Source organism: Anolis sagrei, chromosome Y (genome assembly GCF_037176765.1).
Source record: "Anolis sagrei isolate rAnoSag1 chromosome Y, rAnoSag1.mat, whole genome shotgun sequence".
Classification (NCBI taxonomy): Eukaryota; Metazoa; Chordata; class Lepidosauria; order Squamata; family Dactyloidae; genus Anolis; species Anolis sagrei.
The window spans coordinates 37,138,698-37,156,610 of record NC_090035.1 but is presented as its reverse complement, the minus strand read 5'-3'; the positions used below and the strand labels follow the sequence as shown (position 1 = coordinate 37,156,610).

General features: G+C 44.8%; 1 pseudogene; it reads left to right on the top strand.

Moving 5' to 3' along the window:
* LOC137095596 (mesoderm induction early response protein 2-like) overlaps positions 1 to 17,913 on the top strand; it is a 118,916-nt pseudogene that overhangs the window by 11,123 nt on the left and 89,880 nt on the right.

Here is a 17,913-nt window from a genome sequence, read left to right as displayed (position 1 = left end):
CACCCGAGAGGCCTCCTTGGAGTTAGGTGGAAAAGAGTAGTAGATTTGTGTGTCATCTGCATAGAGATGGCACCCAACTCCAAAACTCCGGATGACCTCTCCCAGCGGTTTCATGTAGATGTTAAAAAGCATGGAAGACAGAATAGAGCCTTGTGGGACCCCACAGGTCAAAGGCCAGGGATCCGAGCAGGTGTCTCCCAGCTTCACCATCTGGGTTCGTCCCTCCAGGAAGGACCGGAGCCACAACAGTACCGTGCCCCCGAGACCCATCCCAGAGAGACGACCCAGAAGGATACCATGATCGATGGTATCGAAAGCTGCTGAGATGTCCAAGAGAACCAACAGAGTCACACTCCCCCTGTCCAGCTCTCTACGGAGGTCATCCACGAAGGTGACCAAGGCTGTCTCGGTGCCGTGACCAGGCCTGAAACCAGACTGTGACTGATCTAGTTAGTTGATGTCATCCAAAAAGCCATGGAGCTGGGAGGCGACCACCCGCTCCAGCACCTTACCCAAAAAGGGAGGTTGGAGATCGGCCTGTAATTGTTCAGCACCGTGGAGTCAAGGGAAGCCTTTTTAAGGAGTGGACAAACCACAGCCTGTTTCAAATTAGATAGAAAAATCCCTTGCTCCAACGATGCATTAATGATCAACACAAACCAATCAACCAACCCCTCCCTGGCCGATTTAATTAGCCAAGATGGGCAAGGGTCTAGAGCCAAAGTGGTCGCCCTCACAGCCCCAAGGACCTCCTCCACGGTCTCAGGAAGAACAAACCTAAAAGAATCCCACAAAATTGGACAAGCAGATGCCTCAGTCACCTCATCTGGCACTGTGATGAACTTGGAGTCGAGCTCAAGGCGTATCTGAGCAACTTTGCCTGCAAAATGGTGTGCGAAGTCGCAACACCGAGTTGCTGGGTTGTCAAAGGTCTCCTCCACCACAGGTGGATGAAGGAGTTCCTTGACAACCCGAAACAACTCCGATGATCTATTTGCTGCAGACGCTATACAGGTGGTCGTGAAAGATTCCCTGGCCACCTGAATAGCCACGGAGTATGCCTTAAGAGAGGCTTTAGCCCGTGCTTGATCAGACATGTCCTGAGATCTCCTCCACTTGCGCTCTAGCCCCCTTCTCATGTGCTTCATCACAGCCGGCTCCCCAGTGAACTAGGGAGACGGCCTGTCACGATGCAACGAGATGGGGCGTTCAGGAGCAATCGTATCTATCGCCCTGGACATCTCCCTATTGTAGAGATCCACCAAGGCGTCGATAGAATCGCCAGGCTCCATGACAGGAAGAACCCCAAGATTCCTCAGGAATCCATCCGGATCCATCAGTCTCCTAGGGCAGACCATTTTAATCTGTCCTCCACCCCTGCGAAGGTTGAGAGTCGCAGAGAGTCTAAAACTGATCAGATAGTGATCAGACCATGACACCGGAAGGATGTTTTGTTCTTCCACTCATTCCACTGTCCACCACAAAGACTAGGTGGAATGTATGTCCAGCCTGATGGGTGGGTCCAGATATAATTTGTGACAGTCCTATGGTCGTCATGGAGGCCATAAAGTCCTGAGCTACGCCGGACAAGGAGGTCTCAGCATGGATGTTAAATCTCCCAACACCACCAAGCGCTGGGAAGCCAGGGCCGAATTGGAGACCACCTCTGCTAGCTCAGACAGGGAAACTGCTGGGTCGCGGGGTGGGCGGTACACCAGCAGAAACCCCACACTGTCACAGTTCCCCACCTCAGGTGAACACACTCAAACCCAGGTGCTTGCAGAACAGTGCATCTGACCATGGTGATGGATTACTGAAAGACTACAGCGACCCCTCCTCCCCGCCCCCCCCCCCGGCCTGGCCTGCTGATGCCAGGTGGACAAAACTGAGTGAGATTTACTCCCCCCAGCTTATCCAACCAGGTCTCAGTAATATACGCCCGATCCGCCCTCTTATCCAGAATCAAGTCCTGAATGGCAGTGGTCTTACCATTAACGGATCTAGCATTAATCAGCAGGACCTTAAGACTGAGGGGACTGCCATGGAGCCTGCCACTTCCTATCTTCTCCAGGGTTGCAAGAACTCTGTTGCGCTTCTCCCTGGGGTGTTGGTGACCCGCAAATCTCCTCCCCCACACGACCTGAATGGCGCCCCCCTCCTCCGAGCCCCCTCCCCCCTACATCGTTGGGATCTGTGGCTAGTCAGCTCTCAGAAGAAGTAAGGCTGGAGTATAGTCTCCCTGGGTTTCAGGTAGGGATGCTTCTGATGTTGAGGTGGACAGAGAATCAGTGAGGGAACTGAGTGGGCTGAACAGGGGAAGTGTTCTTGGGTGGGAAAGTGTGGCTGATTGTGTGGGGACAACTGGGGCAGATGGGGTCTCAAATTGACACAAACCAGGAGGGGAGGCCCTAACCGGGGAGCTATCTGTGGAATTCTCACGGGGACCTGATGGAGCAAGGCAGGAAGGTACCCCGGTGTCAAAGAGGGGGCAAATATGAGGGTCCACAATTACCCGTCTGATGGTAATGCCCCATTTCTTTAGGCAGGATCACATTGCCATTAGCTCGCCAAGCCATAAGTTGTCTTCTGGTGTAATTAGAAGATGAGTGGAGTGGCCAGGTGACTGGTAGTCCCTCCACAGCCATGTTATTTCCCGTGGTCTTTTTCCTAGGATTTGGGCTAAAGAGTCACAAACCGCCCTCCTAGAGGTCCATCTGCCTCTATTTACCATTAGGTCAGCAATGTCTACCGCAAAATTGTCTGTTAGGAGATGTTGGTCCTGGACACAAACTGCTGTTGGCTGAGCAATAAGATCTGATGTTATATTGTTAGTTGTCCTCTGAGAGCCCGTCAAAGTCCGCTGCCACTCCAAGATGTTCTCATTCCTATGTATGCCCGACAACCCTCTCCTTCCCTCAATCATCTCATCATCCATTCCTCCTTCCATCCCTTGTCTTACTCAACTGCCGAGTATGCCTGCCCTGTTTGGCATAGGTCTTCCCATGCAAAGCAGGTGAACATAGCATTAAATGAAGCATGCAGAATAATCACAGGGTGTCTTAAACCTATACCTGTTGATTACAAGCTAGCTGCATCCCCCCCTCCCCCGATGTGTGACGGGAAGTTGCTGCTAAATGTGAGAGAAATAAGGTTGAACACTTAAAGTCATCCACTACATTGCTACCAGTCTCCTCCTAGTAGACTCAAATCAAGGAAAAGCTTTATGAGAACTACCACTCCTTTTGGCATCCCTCCAACAACAGCAAGGGTATCCCTCTGTGCAGCTAAATCAGAAAATCCCAACTGGATGGCCCCCCCACGAGGGTCTTCCTCCAGGGGCAAACCAAGAATGGGCAATCTGGAAATCCCTGAATAGAAACGGAGTGGGCAGATCAAAAGACATTCTGGCAAAAATACCTAAAAAAAATCCCTACTACCTAAAAAAAATCCCATACCTTGTGTGATTGTGGAGCAGAACAGACAACTCTGCATCTGTATTCTTGTCCATTGTGCCCTCCCTCATGTACAGAGGAGGAATTGTTAGAGGCTACAGACAATGCCGTTGCTGTTGCCCGTTTTTGGTCAAAAGATATTTAGCTGCTTGCACACCTATTTTTTATCAGTTTATATTAATTTATGCAATACTTCTGATATGAAATAAATAAATAACACTGTTCTCTGGATGTTAGTGGACTTGAACTCCCATCATCCTCTGACATTGCTCCATCAAATTGCACCGATGGTTACATTTGATCATGATGGATCTGTGTGCCAAGTTTGGTCCAGATCCATTGTCAGTGAGCTTCAAGGTGTTTTCTGGATGATAGTGAACTAACTCCCATCATCCTCTGTCATCGCCCCACCAAACCATATCAGTATTTACATTTGGTTGTGATAGATCTGTGTGCCAAGTTTGGACCAGATCCATCATTGGTGAGGTTCTCACTGCTCTTTGGATGTCAGTGGACTTTAACTCCTATCATCCTCTGTCTTTGCCCCACCAAACTGCACCGATAGTTACATTTGGTTATGGTGGGTCTGTGTGCCAAGATCTCTCCAGGTTAAGAAGGAGGCAGTGGGTGGGATGTCTGTGGTGGAGGATACACATAAAATCTAGGATTAAATGGTCCTCGTATAAAAGCCTTCACTTGGGTAGTGAGCAGGATGGAATTTGGGGAGGACATTGGCAGGGTTTTTATTTCATGTTCATGGTGCTCACTATAATCTGAAATGTCATTGAAGGGAGGGCTTTTGGTGGCTCTTCAGCAGTGTGGGTTAAAGCTGTCTATGGAAGCAGGAGCCTGTCTATGGAAGTGGGCACTCCAGCCACACACAAACATACACATTTTCACTTTTATTATGAACTAGCTTGGGGACCCGGCGGTGCTCTGGTTATTTGAGAAAGGCATTTTTTGTCTGTGCTCCTATTTTTGTCTAGATCCAATGTCAGCTGGGTTTTGTGGGTACAACAACAAAACTATATTACAGTCATTGACCAGCATAAAGCGGGGCACAAGCGCCCTGGGAGGGGAAGGACAACTTCCCAGTAAAGCAGTTATTTAAAAGTAGATTAGAAAACAGTATAAAATCACATTTTAAAACACAGGATATTGTAACAGGTATGGCTTTCAGTCTGCTGAGGTTAAACAGCTTGCCATCTGTCCGATAGATGATTTCCACTCCGGTGGGAAGCTTACCATCAACAAGGTGAAGTATCATAGCGATGAAGATGGAGAATAGAGTTGGGGCAATAACACATCCCTTTTTGACACCCGATTCCACTTTAAATGGGTCACTTTGGGAGCTGTAACATGTTGCTCTAACTATATTCCCAACAGGGTGTTGCCTTGTGGGGTCAATTATCATCTGTCTAAATTTAAATGCAGCAGCACAGAACTTAGCAACACTGTAAGTTAATGTAGTGTTAGAGTCTGAAAGGTGGAATAATATTTTTCACTGTGCCCTGGGTATTTTAGAAGCCATGATCTCATGGGATTAGATCTAAGATCTCTGTAGAACATGCAATGAAGAAGCACATGCTCAGTAGTTTCTACATGACCAGACTCACAGGGGGATAGTCTCCGCTTGAAGGGGGTCTTTTAATACCTCCCCTCCATTTCAGCCGATGGGAGGGCATGGCATCTTGCCAGGGTAAAAGCCCTTCGGTGTTTGGGCACCTCCAGGTCCGTTAGGTATGCCATGGGGGCAATGAGGTATCTAGTGGCTTCCCTAACAATAAAGGCTGGGGAACAGGCTAGGTCAGATGGGCGCTCTATGTCCAGGATCCGTTGCTTAATGAGATCCTTGGCTTGATCCCATTTCATGTTTAAAAGTTGTCCTTGGAAGAAACCAAGAGTTGCAATCTTTGCTGCCACTGTTTTAATCCATGTGGACTGGAAGTTGTCTCTCATGGTTAGGGGGGCAAGACAATGTGGGGAGAAGGATAGATGTAGCCGATAAGTGAGAATAGCTGTCCATATATTCACTTCCACTTTCACAAAGCCTGTCTCCTATCACAGGGAGGCATTAGAGACACATCTAGGAGCCTGTTGAGCTGCTCTAAGAGATTTCGATTGTTCATGCTCTAGCAGGGCATAATTTGAGAAGGGTCCAAGCTGGGCTCCATGCAGCCTTTTTGCTATTGGTTTTGCTTCAAAAAGTTTAAGTGCTGCCGGTATAAAGTGACCTCCTCCTGTCCTGAGAGATCTTAAGATAGCAGATGAGCTCATTTGTGCTGTCTCTGCTGCATACTCTGCATGGGCTTTCCTCCTATTACTGCTATAGAGGGTTACTCCCTGGTGTGATGATGTGTAATTTTATTCCTATGGTTATATGTTTAAACAGTAGTTAATAAATGGTAGGTATGTAGGATTATATTATGTTAAAAATGATGGCAGGCTTGCCTTAAGCTGAGTTGCCATAGCAACGGGGGTGGAGCCAACTGTCACCTAACTGCACATCTGTTTGAAATAGGCAGTCTGTGACTGTTAGAGTTACAGAGAAGACTGAAATCTCTGGTGGGAGATTCAGGGAACTAGTCTGTGACCGTTAGAGTTACAGGAAAGGACTGATTTCTCTAGTGGGAGAAAAAGGGAAGAGTCTGTAAGCCGGTGAGCTACAGAGAAGTCTGAACTCTCTAGGTGGAGATTCAGGAAACTAATTTGTGACCAAAAAAGGTTACGGAAAAGGATCCGGTAGTGATAAAGTTACAGGGGTGATTGATTCTTGGTTAAGAATCAAAGTTTGGCTGGGAGCCAATTCTGTTACATAAGCCTTTTAGCTTATTTGTTTTATTAGAACAGTGGTCCAGGAAAGATACATTTGCTTGAAGAAATCTCTTAAAGTCTGTACCTAATGTTACTCATGAAACCTTACTAATGTAACCAACTAAGTTTGTGCCTCTTGTGAAGAAACATTGAATCGGTTATATTCTAATAAAACTTGTTACTTTTTTTACAAGCCTTGCCTCTGTTACCTTTACTTCTAAGCCAAATAGCCTGCATAAGAAGTAAAACCAAACCAGGGACAGTAAACGCTACACTATCAAATGAATAAATCCTTCTGTAATTAATAGTTCCTTTATAAACCAACTCTTAAGCTGATACTGATCATTGCCCGGCTTCCTCACAGCTTTGGTGGCAGTAACCTCATCCCTCCGTCACAAATTGGTGGCAGTAATTTTACGCTCCTTCACACCTGGTATTTCAAACTTGGGAGACCTGCTCTATTTTGTTTCCATCTATTCTCCAGTTGTGCTTTTTGGGCTGTTCAGCAAACACCAGGCTGTTCTGCCTGGCAGTAATTTGTTAATGCTCTCAGGGCTCTTTTCAGTCCAATTAGAATTCTAGAAAGAAGAACTGCATCGTCAGCATAAAGAAGAGTGGATAGATGCCTTCCAGCTAGTTTTGGAGGGTGGAAATCCCAAGTGTTATAGGTGTTCCACCATAGAGTTAATATAGAAATTAAATAGTAGTGGAGGCAAAATGCACCCTTGCTTGACACCATTCTCAGTTTTGACCACATTGATAAGATGGCCCTGGGGACTGCATCTTACTTTCAGAGCAATTCGTTCATGGAGTGTTCGTAGTATTAGTAGAAGTTGTCTGTCTATTGAGATGGACCCAAGCTTTTCATATAGCTTGGTACATGGGATGGAATCAAAAAAGCTGCTTTGAAGTCTATAAACGCAGCATAGAGGGAGGATGACAATAATTGCCAGCCCCCAGTCCTTTGGTATTTGTCCATATTTGTCTATGCAGGTAAACAATGATGCTAGGATGGGGGACCAGAAGTCCAGATGGTTCTTAATGACCTCAGGTGGAAACATATCTTCTCCTGGTGCCTTTCCTGGTGTTAATTGAGCTACCAGACTTTTAATTTCTGAGGCAATCACTGGAGGCCACATGGGGAGATCTTCTATTGATGAGATCAGGCAGGTACCTCCATCCACAATGTCCGATGAGGTATCCCTGTAAAGTTACTGAAAATGTGCTTCCCAGATTGCTGGGGGTATTTGAGAGTCAACCAAGGGTCGATCCCAACTTTGAATATTAGAAGTGGTACGGCAGAAGGTGGCTGCATCTTTTGCCTTTACAGCTTGGATGAGCCATGGCCAGTTATTTTTCATGGCTTCTCCCTTGTTGTGAGCCAGCAATTGTTTATATTGTCTCTTTTGCTGTAGAAGATCTTGTGCAGTTGTAGGTGAAATATTAGATTTGAAAATCTGATACGCAATGGTGAGTACTCTTTTGGCAGAGATACACTTTTTCTCAAACCACAACTGGGATTGTTGGTACTGTTATCGATGTTGCTGTTTCCGATCTATGTTGTTGCTCTGACTTAAGTGTCTCTGATTCTCTTGAATGATGTTTCCATGAGTGTGCTTGTGGTTTCAGCTGATGTCAGTGAGGAGCGAAGGCTCATAAGCTGATCTGTGGCCAGCAGATCAGTTATTCTTTGGTTCAGTGTGGGGTCCATTGTCAGTGTTTAATATGAGTAACACGCAGACTGACTCTAGCCCTTGTAACTCTATGTCCGCGATAAAGCAACTCATAAAAGAAAAACACATGAGTCTTCGGCTTTAAGTAGAAAAGAAAAATATTGTTGTATTTGCAGCATACAAAACAAAGCAGAAGAAATGTTCTCATCACAAATGTAACACAAAACAGTATCTTTGGTGAATTATCTTCACTCAGCTATGATGTGCAGGAAAGTAACAGAAAACTTACTCTGTAGTCTATAGAGTGACCTTGCCTTCCTTCACAGGCATTATCTTCACAGGACGCTTGCAGCAATGTTCCCGGCACAAACAAAAGATTCCAGCTCGGACCAAGCCTCAAGCATAGCATAGATCGCAATGCTTACACAAAGAACAAGGATCAGGAACAAGCTACAAACACACAGTAGCTTGCTATATACACAAGATAACAATACAATCAATCAATTCACTCATTAACTGAATCAGCTGCAACAAGAACAGCCCTGATTCTTTCCAATACTTAGTAAAAAGTACGTTGTAAACTCTGAATAGCAACATCCATTTGGCTCAGTTATAAGATCTTTCTGTTGGCAGTAGTAGAGGCTGGTAGTGTTCCGTTTAATTGAAGAGAGACTGGGAGATAGTCGCTCTCAAGTTTGGGCATAACTTTTAGGGATTTAGCATAAGGGAGGAAATCCCTTAAAATGGCTATGTAATTGATAGTGCTCATTTTTGTGACTGAAAGAAAGGTTTTTTTTCCCCCATTCTGCTGGGTGATCACCTTCCAGCACCCTATTTAAGATGTAGAGATTTAACATAAAAGATGTTTTGCTAGACACGAACCTGCAAAATTAGATTTTAGGTCTTTGGACAGGCAGAAAGGGAAATGTCCCCCATCCTCAGGGATTGGAAAAGGACAGTTCTGCTGCTTAAAAAGAAAGGGTTCATCTGGGCCCATCCTTGCATTGAAGTCACCTCCCAAGAGTATAAATGCATCGGGATTCTGCAGTATAAGATCCTCGATATAGGATTCCAGCTCAGACCACGTGGCTGTGACTTGGGCTTTTCTTCTCATAGGGAGTATGTAGACATTTATTGTGAGCATTTTGTGATTATTGAATTGAATTAGAACAGCCATAGCACTTGACTTTAAGGGAGGAAGGGGTGTTGTCTTAGCCTGTAGCTCATTGGAGATTAGAATCGTAAGACCTCCTTTGGGCCTCCCATATCTGGTTGGGGGCTCTGCATTGATTGAGTGGGATTACTTGTTACACTGTCTACCATCCAGGTTTCCTGTGGCAGAATAATATGATGTTGGACTAAGTATTCTAGGAAAGAGGGATCTTTTATAGAAGATTTCCACTCTGCAATGTTTCATGTCAGAATGTTGAATTTGTGCTGTTCATCAGTTTGCCTATAAAGCCCTAAATGGTTCTGGCCCTACTTACCTCTCCGAACGCATCTCCTCCTATGAACCGACTAGGACACTAAGATAATCTGGGGTGGCCCTGTTCTCTGTCCCACCTGCATCACAGGCACGCTTGGCAGGGACGAGAGACAGGGCCTTCTCAGTGGTAGCCCCTCGGCTGTGGAACGCCCTGCCTGCAGATATCAGATCAGTCCACTCCCTGCTGGAAGACCTGGCTGTTCGAACAAGCATTTGATTAAACAGTGTAATTGAACATAGGAATACAGAATAATGGATGATGAGACTGGATTCTGATTTTACTGTTGAGGCGCTAATGATTGTTATTCTGATGTTTAATGATTTATGTTACAATTGTTTTTAATTGCCCTATACTTGTCTCGTGATGTTTTGTATCGATGTTGTTCACTGCTTTGAGTCGCCTGAGGGCTGAGAAAAGCGGTATATAAAAAAAGTAAATAAATAAATAATAAATTTGTCAATTTTGGGAGCAGCCAGGGGTTTCAATCTGAAAATTCCTTGTCAGGTCTGTATCATTGTGTCACGTAGTTAATAGCCATTGGTCCTGCTTTTGGGGGGGGGGAGTTATTTCATTGCGGTGGTCTTTGGGGTGTGGTTTCTCCTGGAGGGTGAGTGTCAAGGTAGGAACCTCTGAGGTTTGGGAGGCAGTTTCTGTGATCATCAGGGCCTCTTTAAAACTTTTAGGCTTTCCATTTTAAGTTTCAGAATCTAATCCAGCAATAGGATTTTTGTAATGTCCAGGGAGTTTCTTATAGGGGCTCAGTGGGAGAGCTGTGTTGGCAGTGCACTGACATTGATTGGAATGGTGAGTAGGTGCTTGCCTGTTATAAAGTTCCTAATTGGGTGCTCTTTGAATACCCTGTTTATCACAATAGAATATCTCTGCCATAGATATTCTTTCATTTGCAGGAGACAGGTGGGAACCGTAGCCTCTCTGAGAGTCATAAAGACACATTTATGTTTTGCCTGTTAGGTAGCCAATGATAAGAAATGAGATCAATTTCTCAGATCAGGCCCGAGAGGATCTGAGATAATGACTCAAAAATAGATTGCTTATTTCTCCATCTATTTGTGTGGTAATGAATTTGAATTAAGATCTGCTCAGTTTGTAAGGTGATTCCTGATGAGGTAGCAGCTGAAGACTTCACTTCTTTTTCAGCATGATTCAGCATATTAACCCTTTGCTTCCTTCGGGGGGGGGGGGGGGAAGCTGGTCAAGAGAATAATATAATGCTTCTGTTTTTTCTGCAATGAAGTTCAAGCGCTTAATGATTATTTGCATCTTTGAGCAAGATTACAGGCTTTCTGTCCAGGCTGATAAGGTGAATCTAGGCGCTGTACCAAACTGTTGTCTCTGGCACTTATTTGCTCCCCAAAGTTGGTGTGTTCTTGGGAGTTTCTAGGGTTCAGTCTGTTTTCTGTAGGGGTCTGAATAGAGAAGTCTGGGTTCATAGAAGATTTGGAATGGGCTTCATCATTACTCACTGTTTTTTGTTGCTTCTGTTGGCTCTGGGAGGTAAGCATCAAGTTTCATCTGTTTGGCACTTGGTATGCCAAGTTTGGTTGTTATCAGTCTTGTTGGGGCCATAGTGGTCTGTGGGAACCGAAGGATTTGAAAGTACTATTAATTCCATCATCCTTTGTCCATCATCCCCTAAACCTCACTGGGACCTAAAGGGGGTCATGGGGGTTATGTGTGCCAAGTGTGGTCCAGGTCCCTCCCTCAGATGCTTACCTCTCCTCTCTCTGCCACTTCAGAATGTTAGAATGTTGAGGCTGGCCAATCAGAGATCATATGCAAATTGTACCGCAGTGGCAACCAGTCAGATAGCTGCCAAAGCCTCAGGCCTTTACCTCTCCTCTCTCTGTCACCTCATAATAATAATAATAATAATAATAATAATAATAATAATAATAATCTTTATTTGTACCCCGCTACCATCTCCCCAAGGGACTCGATGTGGCTTACATGAGGCCAAGTCCACAATACATCAGTAAAGAAAAGCAATAACAAAACAATCAAAGCAATACAATTAATATAAATCACATAACAAAAAATCAACAATAAATCTACAGCAACACACAAGCATTTAAAACCAATGGCCGGGCCAAATGTAATAGATTAAAATTAAAAATAATTCTGGACATGGACAAGGTAGGATATAACTGGGTAGAATTTTCAAGGTGAGATGAAGGAACGCAATCAGTCCTGTCAATGGTAAAGTGCATTTTGAGGGCATATTGCTGAGGGTTTTCCTTATTCTGGGAAGGCACACTGGAACAACCACCTTTTCAGGCTCCTCCTAAAGACTGCCAGAGTTGGAGCATGTCTCATGTCCTTGGGAAGTGAGTTCCAGAGTCCGAGGGCCACCACCGAGAAGGCCTTCTCCCTTGTCCCCACCAATCGTGCCTGCGAAGGAGGTGGGACTTGAGCAGGGCCTCTCCAGATGATCAAAGAGATCGTGTAGGTTCGTACACAGAAAGGCGGTCAATGTTGAAATGTTGAGGCTGGCCAATCAGAGACCGTATGCCAATAATACCATAGTGGCAACCAATCAGAAAGCTGCCACATACATGTACCATCCTCCGCATACGTACATACATACAAACATTCTCTTTTATTACAGACTAGCTTGGGGATCTGGCACTACCCAGGTTATTTGAGAAAGGCATTGTGTGGCAAAGGTGTTCTTTATCAGTTAGTGAAGGTACTGTGAATCCCATAGTGCATGGTCCATCATCCTCCAAACAGCACCTGGATGTAGAGTGGGTCATGGGGGCTTTGGTCTTCATCAGTCACTGGTTGAGGGTCGCAGTGGTCTGGGATGTGAGCAAAGGTACTTCGAGTCCCATCATGATCCATCGTCATCCAAACTGCACCAGGATGTAGAATGGGTCAAGAGGGTTCTGTGTGCCAAGTTTGGTCTCATTAAGTCATTGGATGAGGATCGCAATGGTCTCAGAAAGTGAGTGAAGGTACTGCAAATCTCATCATCCATGGTCCATCCTCCTCTAAACTGCACCAGGATGTAGAGTGGGTCATGGGGGCTCGGTGTCCAAGTTTGGTCTTGATCACTCATTAGTTGAGGGTCGCAGCGGTCTTGGGAAGTAAGTGGGGGTACTTCAAGTCCCATCATCCATGGTCCGCCCTCCTCCAAGTTGCAGTAGAATGTAATGTGGGTCATGGGGGCTCTGTGAGCCAAGTTTTGTCTGTAACAATCTTTGTTGTGGGCCACAGTGGTCTGTGGGAACCGAAGGGTGTGAAAGTACTATAAATCCCATGATCCATTGTCCATCCTCCCCCAAACCTCACCAGGATATAAAGGGGGTCATGGGGGGTATGTGTGCCAAGTTTGATCTTGATCAGTCCTTGGATTAGACTCACAGCAGTCTTGGGAAGTGATTGGAGGTACTTGAAGTCCCATCATCCATGGTCCATCCTACTCCAAACTGCAGTATGATGTAGAGTGGATCATGGGGGCTCTGTGAGCCAAGTTTTCTCTTTATTGGTCTTTGTTGGGGGCCTCAGTGGTCTGTAGGAACAGTAGGGGGGGGTGGACCATAATGCGTGGTCCACCCCCCCCCCCCAAACCACAGCACGTAATGCGGTTCATGGGGGTTATGTATGCCAAGTTTGATCCAGGACTGTCACCCGTGCAGGTCACAGTGACCTGTGGAAGTGGGAGCTAATCAAAAAGCTGCCACATACACCTCCCTCCCAGCCCCGCAAATACATACAAACACTGGCTTTTATTATATACTAGCTTGGGGAACCGGCGCTGCCCGGTTATTAGAGAAAGTGGGTAAAGGGGTTCTGTATGCTAAGTTTGTCCTTTATTGATCATTTGATGAGGGTTGCATTGTTTTCAGGAAGTGAGTGAAGGTACTGCAAGCCCCATCTTCCATGATCCACCCTCCTCCAAGCTGCACTAGGATGTAGAGTGGGTCATGGGGGCTCTGTGTGCCAAGTTTGGTCTTGATCAGTCATTGTCGAGTCTCAGTGGTCTCAGGAAGTGAGTGAAGTTACTGCAAGTCCCATCATCCATCTCCAGTTTTTTCCAAACCGCACCAGGATGTAGAGTGGGTCATGTGGGCTCTCTGTGAATGGTGATCCTGATCCATCATTGAGAAACTGCAAGTTGTTTCTGGTTTGAGAGAACTGGCCGTCTGCAAGGACGTTGCCCAGGGGATGCCAGGATGTTTTGATGTTTTACCATCCTTGCGGAAGGCTATTCTCATATCCCCGCCTCTCTCATTAACTCTCTTTGCCACCAGGGGCTGCTGTTGAGGCTAGCCTATTGAAGACCATATGCAAATAGCACCACAGTGGAAGCCAATCAGAAAGCTGCCACATACACTTCCACCACATATTCCTCCACAAACACTCTTTTATTATATAGATATAGATATAGCTAGATATAGAAGATATAGATATAGATATATAGATAGGTATGGATAGATAGAGTAGCTTGGGGACCCGGCGGTGCCTGGGTTGTTTGAGAAAGCCATTGTGTTGCAAAGGTGGTCTTTAGCTGTTATTTATGTGGCTTGCAGTGGTCTCAGTAAGTTAGCAAAAGTACTGCGAGTCCCATCGTCCATGGTCCACCCTCCTCTAAACCACCAGGATGTAGAGTGGCTCATGTGTGCCAAGTTTGGTCTTGATCAGTCACTGGATGAGGGTCACAGTGGTCATAGATATAGATGTATATATTTCCTCTGTCATTGATCCACTCATTTGGGCTTCATGCAAATCTACCATTTGCCAAAATATACGATCCTGTGTTTTTCTTTTCCATTTCTAGCCAAATAGCATAACCATTGTTTTTTTCCATCAAATATGAGGCCTGCCCAATGGTGTGTTTGTATATGTCTGTATGTGTATGGCATAAATCAGAACAGATACCCTTTAAAATGTATCTGTTCTGATTTATGTTCAAATTAAGAACAACCCTACAGAACCTATATTGTCTGTAACTTGGGGACTTTCTGTATTTGATTTGCATAGAACTAGTTAGGGAAAAGTAGAGCCAAGAGATTTCAAGCCGTTGCAGACAGGCCCTAAATCCCAGGATCTGATCCCAGGTTTTCTTCTTTAAACTGAATTGTATGGGTCCACACTGCCACATAATCGGGAATAAACAGAAAACCTGGGCATCATATCCTGGATTATGGGGCCTATCTGGAAAGGCCCTTAGTTGGAGACTCCTATTACATCGCTATCCAGCCCTGTTTTATAGGGACAAAGCTTAGAAATAATTAAACGTATATAATAATGGATTGCTTTTTTTTTCTTTTTTCACAGGCCTCAATTGGGAGGCAAAGCCCCAGGGTTATATCTTATCCTGCCCACAACCTATGTCCTGGAAGAGCCAGCCTTCATACCACGGCAAGTAGGTAGTACTTAAATATCACTAGTCTGTGCTATTCCCGTCCTTGAAAGTGATCTCCTAGACAGTATTGTAATAGGTGGTCTATAGTTTGCTCTTCCTCCACACTCACATGTTGTGGTCTCCACTTTGTGGCCCTGTTTCTTGAGGTTGGCTCTGCATCTTGTGGTGCTAAAGCTCAGTCCGTTCAGTGCCTTCCAAGTCGCCCAGTCTTCTGTGTGCCCAGAGTATCTCATTTGGTATCTGCCAGTGATTGAAGTTTCAGGTTTTAGCCTGCTGCTTCTGGACTCTCACTTGCTGAGGTGTTCCTGCGAGTATCTTTGTAGATCTTAGAAAACTATTTCTTGATTTAAGGTGTTGGCATGCTGGCTGATATCCGAGCATGGAATTGGACCAGAGATGTCAATGCATTGGTTCTGTCATTCTTGGCTGCTAGTTCTTGGTGGATGTCAGGTGATGCAATACCAGTTAAACAGTATAATTTTTCCAGTGGCCTTGGACATAGACATCCTGTGATAATGCAGCATCTCCCATTAAGATCCACATCCACTGTTTTAATGTGGATCTAAACATGAATATTCAGCAGCAGAGTAGCAAAGAGCAAGGGCAGATATCTTCACTGTGTCTGGTTGTGATCCTCAGATTGTCCCAGTCAGCTTTCATGTGATGTTATTTGTAGCACTCACTTTTTGCTTGATGATCAAGCAGTACTTCTAAGTCAGAGCACGGTCCAGGGTAACTCCCACGCATTATGGTGTGCTGCAATGATGCAGTGGGATTCTTATCCAATAGGCCTGGGTAACAACGCAAAAATTTGTTTCTAAAATCGATTTGTAATTGGGGTTTTTTTTTGTTTCGATATTTAAAATAATTACAAAATTTTCCCAAAAAAAAGTTCGGTATTTACGAAATTTCGTAAATATTTACAAAACATTTTGTAAAGATGGCGCCCTTTTTTTTCAATATTTTTTCAATATTTTTTAAATTTAATTATTAATTTAGTAGAATAGGGAGGAGAAATTAAAATTATTATTAAGGAGGGAAGGCAGGCACTCACTCTGGCGGGCCCTCTCGCTCGCCGCTCGCTCGCCGCTCGCTCGCCCCTCTCGCTCACCCTCTCGCTCGCTTGCTCAGCCGGCGCTGAGAGAGGAGAGCTCCCAGCAAGCATCGGCAGGCGGCCATCTTACGTATTTCCGAAATGGACGGAAATACAAAATTTTTTGGCACCTGCCGTTTCGATATTTAAAAACACTTCCAGGTTAAAAAAAAAGTTTTGTAATCGTTTCGTAATTCAAAAATTAACGAATTTTTTAACGAATTACAAATTAACGAAACGAATTGACCAGCCCTATTATCCAAGTAATCCTCAGAGCTCTAGATACTTGTCTGTTCTTAAGATGAAAATCACACATCTGTTTTCTAGTTGGATTAGGAATTAGCTAGTTTTCCCTGTAATAGACAGTAACAGGATCTACAGCTTCAGAGAGCTTCTGTTCAACCATTTCAAAGCTCCTTGCTTGAGAGGTGATGGCACAATTGTCAGTGTAGATGAAACTCTCTGTCTCTTCTGGCAGTGGCTGGTCATTTGTGTAAATTTTAAACATCGATGGAGCAGGCACAAGCCTCTGAGGCAGGCCATTCTTCTATTTTCACCATCTGCTTATTTGGACCTGGAATGCAACAAAAAAGCTCCTTTTTTGTAGCAGATTTCCAATGAATCAGGTGAGGTGGTAATCCTTTGTGATAGTATAAGTTATTCTCAGGAGAAGGCGATGATTTACAGTGCCATATACTGCTGACAGGTCTATGAAGACTGCTCCTATAATCTGCTGCCTTTCAAAACCATCTTCTATGTACTGAGTCAGGTTCAACACTTGTGATGTGCAGCTTTTGTCTTTCCAGAAGCCAGCTTTCTGTGGAATCATACATGGGTTTATTTTTTCCCCAAAATTCTATGCAAGATAAACCTCTCCAGAACTTTGTAATGATCGGACAACAAGATTAGTCTATAACCTTTTGAATCATTATTGTCTTTGTCTGGTTTCAAGATGGCTATGCCTCTTGCTTTCCTCCAGATTTTTGGGATCTGACAGAATTCAGTGCAGTTGTTCATCGGCTACAGCAGCCAGCACCTTGCTTTTGGGCCAAAGTTCTTAATTTTTTTCATCCATAGATCATCCAGGCCAGCCGTGTTTCCCTTTTTACATTTATTAAGAGCCATGTCCAATGCATAGATGTAAAAATTTCATGAGGATTGTTGTTCTCATTTTCTGGTTGTCTGACTAGTGGTTTCCTTCCTACTTTGGTGGCAATTTGATGTTCATATGTTTTGACTTTGTTGTGCCCTGCCTCGAGCTGCTAGGAGCAGCAAGTAACAAATAAAATGTATTGTTGTGTTGTTAATGTTGGAGCAATGGATGGAATGATGAGTTACGGTTGCCATCCCTTTGTCACTCAATCTCACTTTCTCAATCAATCCCTGCAGTGATTTCTATGGGCTCAGCTGACTGCCGCTTCAACGTGGCTGAGATCCTGTCACAGAACTACAGAGTGCAGGAAGAGCCAAAAGAGGAGGAGGAAGAGGCAGAAGAACACCGCCAGAACCACAAACAGAGGAAAGCAAGACCTTTTGACAATCTTGAGAAGAGCTTCCATGCCTCCCAAATAGGAAAAAAAAGTCATGGTGCAGTCCTTGGTGTCTCCCAAAATTGCATGAGGAAATCCCTTGTTAACACCAGAAGAGTTGGTCAAATTGGATCTTCTCCCTGAAGGACTAACCAAGAGGAGCAGGGATCGAGAAAACAGGTTGTCCTCCTTGCTTGTCTGTATCAGCAGTTGTCACCAATTGAAACCAATTAATCCCTCTAGCAGAGTTAATAATATAATAATAATACACTTTATTTTCCTGTCGTAGTCACTGTGAATCGTACATTTGGTATCTCTGCACCTGTGCAGTACAGCTTTTGGAACCTTCTAGAAATAAAACAGACATTTTTAGCCCCAGCTAGCCCCGCCCATCTCCCCCGAGTATAAGTAGCTCATGGGCGGGGCTAGCCGACAGTTCTCTTTTCCGCGCTCCTTTAGTAGCAGCTTGAGAACCT